Raw genomic sequence first — 6522 nt, 5'->3', positions numbered from 1 at the left:
TTAGTTTCCACTAACACTGCATGGTAATGGCAAGGCTTCCCCACCTAGTTCCATCTCCCCACCAAAACATTCAGAAACATTCATCATTATATATACAGTTCAGATAAACAGTGGATCATACTGAAACAATACACTCAAATAGGCTGTGTCAGCTGAGGAGCAAATAAGGGGAAGCACGGCTCTAAACAAACATGAAAGCCAGGGGATTTTCAACAGCAGGAGAGAGCATGAGGTAGTGGAGCTAATATGAGGTGGAATAGCCAGAGAGGAGTTCACAAACAGTTGCTGCACTGCCTGAGGATAAAGAGCAAGTGTCCAAATGATGACTAAACAAGCTTACTTTTATTGTACTAATTAATTACAGATCTCATTAATAGCAGTATGATTCTGGGAATCCACATGGTGTGCAGACTTTGGTTACACCCCAGTACTAGAATTGTAGAGGTTTTAAAATACAATGCACCCCCTATTGCGGGAATCACACCACCTATCCCTGGTGATTTTATTATTTTAAGATTGCAAGACAAAGTACACTACATGACCAAAAGTATGTGGACACCTGCTCTTCGAACATCTCATTCCAAAATCATGGGCATTATTATAGAGTTGGCCCCCCCTTTGCTGCTATAACAGCCTCCACTCTTCTGGTAAGGCTTTCCATTAGATGTTGGAACATTGCTGAGGGCACTTGCTTCCATTCAGCCATGAGCATTAGTGAGGTCGGGCACTGATGTTGTCATTGTATGCTGTAGCGTTAAGATTTCCCTTCACTGAAACTACGGGGCCTAGCACGAACCATCAAAAACAGCCCCAGACCATTATTCCTCCTCCACCAAAATGTAGTTGGCACTATGCATTGAGACAGGTAGCGTTCTCCTGGCATCCGCCAAACCCAGATTCGTCTGACGGACTGCCAGATATGGAAGCTCCAAAGTCCTATTGCTCCAGAGTCCTATGGCAGCGAGCTTTACACCACTCCAGCCGACACTTGGCATTGCGCATTGTGATCTTAGGCTTGTGTGTGGATGCACGGCCATGGAAACCCATTTCATGAAGCTCCTGACAAACAGTTATTGTTCTGCCGTTTTTTCCAGAGGCAGTATGGAACTCTGTTGTGAGTGTTGGAACCAAGGACATACAATTTATACATGCTACATGCTTCAGCACTCGGTGGTCCCGTTCTGTGAGCTTGTGTTGCCTACCACTTCGCGACTGAGCCGTTGTTGCTCCTAGACGTTTCCACTTCACAATAACAGCATTTACAGTCGACCAGGACAGCTCTAGCAAGGCAGAAATTTTACGAACTGACTTGTTAGAAAGGTGGCATCCTATGACAGTGCCACGTTGAAAGTCACTGAGCACTTCAGTAAGGCCATTCTACTGCTAATGTTTGTCTATGGAGATTGCATGGCTGTGTGCAAAATTTTATACACCTGTCAGCAACGGGTTTGGCTGAAATAGCCGAATCCACTAATTTGAAGGGGTGTCCACATACTTTTGTATATATAGTGTATATTGACAGATTGATTGACCACTTTATCCTTTAGATTTTTGCATTGGTTATTGTTATAAACAACGTGCACTGTAATACTAGATTATACTTATTTTTACTGGCAAACAGTTAAGCAGAGATACTTCATGTTGGACAGTCATTGTCCCTAGAAGTACAACAAAATGTATAATGTCACATGCCAATATTATACAGGTGTTCCCAGAAGCCAAAATCAATAGTAAGGGAGAATAGGGGGGAGTGGTGTCATAATGAAGACATTTAAGTCATAACATTCCTTGTATTGTATTATTATAATGTATGGTACCTTATTAAGACAGGATATTCCAACAAAGTATTTTAAAGATAGACTGCATTGTTGCTAAACGGTCTACAGCAGCAGAAGAAACATTGTCACATTGGAACGTCCCTTCCGTCTTCAAGAGAGCGAGAGTTGCACCCCTTCTGAAAAAACCTACACTCGATCCCTCCGATGTCAACAACTACAGACCAGTATCCCTTCTTTCTTTTCTCTCCAAAACTCTTGAACGTGCCGTCCTTGGCCAGCTCTCCTGCTATCTCTCTCAGAATGACCTTCTTGATCCTAATCAGTCAGGTTTCAAGACTGGGCATTCAACTGAGACTGCTCTTCTCTGTGTCACGGAGGCTCTCCGCACTGCTAAAGCTAACTCTCTCTCCTCTGCTCTCATCCTTCTAGACCTATCTGCTGCCTTTGATACTGTGAACCATCAGATCCTCCTCTCCACCCTCTCCGAGTTGGGAATCTCCGGCGCGGCCCACGCTTGGATTGCGTCCTACCTGACAGGTCGCTCCTACCAGGTGGCGTGGCGAGAATCTGTCTCCGCACCATGCGCTCTCACCACTGGTGTCCCCCAGGGCTCTGTTCTAGGCCCTCTCCTATTCTCGCTATACACCAAGTGACCCTAAACATAACCCTTACCTAACCGTAACTATTTTACATTTCAAATGGGGTAAAGTCAGAGTTGGGACATCCCAAGAATCCCGGATAGCACATACCTTGTTTAGCATGATGGCGCCGACAGAGATGGTCGCCTTGCTGCTAAATAGTGCTAAACTGCTAAATAGTTAGTTAATTAGTTAACCAATAGTTACCTGGATGTTCTGCATTGACCCTTTTAACTCATCACATACACTGCTCCTGTTTATAATATAATTTATAATTACAATGGCAGACAAACATTTTAATTGAGGGTATCACCATTTTTTTTTATAGATAACAGATAAGAAAATGGTGATACCCTCAATTCAAATAATGTTTGTCTGCCTTAGGAAACTATGCAGATTATTTATATATATATATATATATATATATATATTATTTCTTACATTGTTAGCCCAGAAAATCTTAAGTGTTATTACATACAGCCGGAAATAACTATTGGATATCAGAGCGATGTCAACTTTCCAACATTACGACCAGGAATACGACTTTCCCGAAGCGGATCCTTTGTTCGCACCACCACCCAGGACATTGGATCTGATTCCAGAGGCCAACCCAAAACAACATCGCTGCAGAAGAGGTAGACGGAGCGGCCTCCTGGTCAGACTTTGAAGGCGTGCACACAACCCACCGCTTTCGAGTATATTACTCGGCAGTGTCCAGTCTCTAGATAACAAGGTAGACAGAATTAGGGCACGGGTTGCTTTCCAGAGAGACATCCGGGATTTTAACATTCTCGGTTTCACGGAAACATGGCTCTCACTGGATATGTTGTCCGAGTCGGTACAGCCACCAGGATTCTTTATGCGTCGCGTTGACAGAAATAAACATCTCTCTGGGAAGAAGGGCGGGGGTGTATGTTTCATGATTAACGACTCATTGTAATCGGCCTGTGTGTAGCTGGTGTGGAGGAGTCAGGCGCAGGACAGCAGATATGAGTAAGGAACGTAATTTACTCAATGAATCAATAAATACAACAAATAAACTAGCCCACAATAATGGACCGTATACATACAAACAATAACTCACAAAAAAACAAGGGGGGAACAGAGGGTTAAATAATGAGCAAGTAATTGGGGGATTGAAACCAGGTGTGTAAAACAAAGACAAAACAAATGGAAAATGAAAAGTGGATCGGCGATGGCTAGAAGGCCGGTGACGTCGACCGCCGAACGCCGCCCGAACAAGGAGAGGGACCGACTTCGGCGGAAGTCGTGACACTCATGGTGTAATCATAACAACATACAGGAACTCAAGTCATTTTGTTCACCTGACCTAGAATTTCTTACAATCAAATGCCGACCATATTATCCCCCAGGAGAATTCTCATCGGTTATTATCACAGCCGTGCATATCCCTCCTCAAGCCGATACCACGGCGGCCGTCAAGGAACTTCACTGGACTCTATGCAAACTGGAAACCATATATCCTGAGGCTGCATTTATTGTAGCTGGAGATTTTAACAAAGCAAATCTGAGAACAAGGCTACCTCAATTCTATCAGCATATTGTCTGTAGCACTCATACGGGCAATACACTAGATCACTGCTACTCTAACTTCTGTGATGCATACAAGGCCCTCCCCCACCATCCCTTCGGCACCACCCTGACCAAGACTCCATTTTGCTCCTACCATTCTATCGGCGGAAACTCAAACAGGATATACCTGTGACTAGAACTATTCAACGCTGGTCCGACCAATCGGAATCCACACCTCAAAATTGTTTTGATCACGCGGACTGGAAAATGTTCTGGGCAGCATAAGATAATAAGATTCATTTAGATGCTGATTTCGTGAGTGAGTTTATAAGGAAGTGCATTGGAGATGTTGTACCCACTGTGACTAAAAACTTACCCTAACCAGAAATCATGGATAGATGGCGGTATTCGTGCAAAACTGAAAGCGCGAACCACTGCATTTAACCATAGAAAGATGACTGGGAATATGGCTGAATATAAACAGTGTAGTTATTCCCTCCACAAGGCAATCAAACAAGCGAAATGTCAGTATAGGGACAAAGTGGAGTCGCAATTCAACGACTCAGACACGAGACGTATGTGGCAGGGTCTACAGGCAATTACGGACTACAAAAAGAAAACCAGTCACGTCACGGACACCGATGGCTTGCTTCCAGATAAATTAAACACCTTCTTTGCCCGCTTTGAGGATAATACAACCTCAGGAGGCTGAAGAAATTTGGCTTGTCACCTAAAACCTTCACAAACTTTTACAGATGCACAATTGAGAGCATCCTGTTGGGCTGTATCGCCGCCTGGTACGGCAACTGCACCGCCCACAACCACAAGGCTCTCCAGAGGGTGGTGCCAGCTGCACAATGCATCACCGGGGTCAAACTACCTCCCCTCCAGGACACCTACACCACCCGATGTCACAGGAAGGCCAAAAAGATCATCAAGGACAACAACCACCCGAGCCACTGCCTATTCACCCCGCTACCATCCAGAAGGCGAGGTCAGTACAGGTGAATCTAAGCTGGGACCGAGAGACTGAAAAACAGCTTCGATCAAGGCCATCAGACTGTTAAACAGCAATCACTATTAACAGCCATCCCTGATACAGTGAGGCTGCTGCCTACATACAGACTCAAAATCATTAGCCACTTTAATAAATGGATCACTCATCACTTTAATAATGTTTACATACTCATCTCATATGTATATACTGTATTCTATACCATCTATTGCATCGTGCCTATGCCCCTCGGTCATCCATATATTTATATGTTCATATTCTTATTCCATCCCTTTACTTAGATTTGTGTGTATTCGGTAGTTGTTGTGGAATTGTTAGATTACTTGTTACATATTACTGCACGGTCGGAACTAGAAGCCCAAGCATGTCGCTACACTCGCATTAACATCTGCTAACCATGTGTATGGAACCAATAACATTTGATTTGATTTTGATTTGATTTGTTCTTGGTTAGTTTCCTCTTATCATCTGCAAGGGAAACAATAACAGTTTATAAAGTCCTAGGCTGCACCCCATACTCCCGAACTGCACCTAATGAACCTCTCAGGCCTGGTCAACCACAGCCTCTGATATTCTACTGGTGATAGTACATCACTGACTAACAAACACATATTATACACTTCTATGTTGTTGAGTGGCAATAAATATGTGTTCATTATCACTTTAAAAAGGGACTCAGGCAAGGGTGAAGATTGCTAGACACAGACAGATAGATTAATAATAGCCAATCTCAAAAACCTTTTCATAATTCATTTGAGCACCACTAGTAGCTGCGTGTGATGTTTGATTGAATACATCAGTAATTTGCATCTGCATTAATAAAGCAGACCTGAACTCGAGAACCAACTTATTTCGTTGAAAACGGCATATGTGACAGCGATGTTTGTCAGAAACATTTATTCCAGTGCAAAAAATTGACTAGAAAGTGCAAGTAGGTTAATTTGTCATAAAGTCTATATAATCTAAAATGGGGTTTTGTGATATTTCATTACAAGAGTTCGTCAGGACTTACTTGATGGTTGGGTTTTGATTTCGACAATGCCCACGAATACCCGATAAACAGCTGCGGAATAAACAGCTGCTGTGATTGCGCTCTATCCGCTCTTACCGCAGAACACACCAGCACTAAGCAAGTTTCCATTGACCCAGGTTTATTCGACAAAAGCAATGTCGCAACAACAAAAAAATATTACGATATGTGTAATGGAAACGGAAGATATACGAAACATTTCGAAAGATCGACAACAGCAGGCAGTTTTCCATTGACCCAGGTTTATTTGACAAAAGCGATGTCGCAAAAACATAATCGCGAGGTGAATGGAAACCACAGATATATAGGACCATTTTTCTAAAGATCGACTAAAATGTTATCCGTTTGACAGCGGTGGATTTTTATTTTGTCAAAGTTTTTTTATTGCGACAAATGACGATGGAAACTGAGAATTATTAGAATATGGCAAATATTAGTAAATTATTGCATACTATCCATGCTGGCTTTTGCGTCCAGGTAACTCACCCAAGCAGGCAATTATTGGGTCTATTTTCTATGGAAACGTTC

This window comes from Salmo salar, chromosome 15 (genome assembly GCF_965601325.2).
Source record: "Salmo salar chromosome 15, fSalSal1, whole genome shotgun sequence".
Classification (NCBI taxonomy): domain Eukaryota; kingdom Metazoa; phylum Chordata; class Actinopteri; order Salmoniformes; family Salmonidae; genus Salmo; species Salmo salar.
This window is presented reverse-complemented; position numbering follows the sequence as displayed.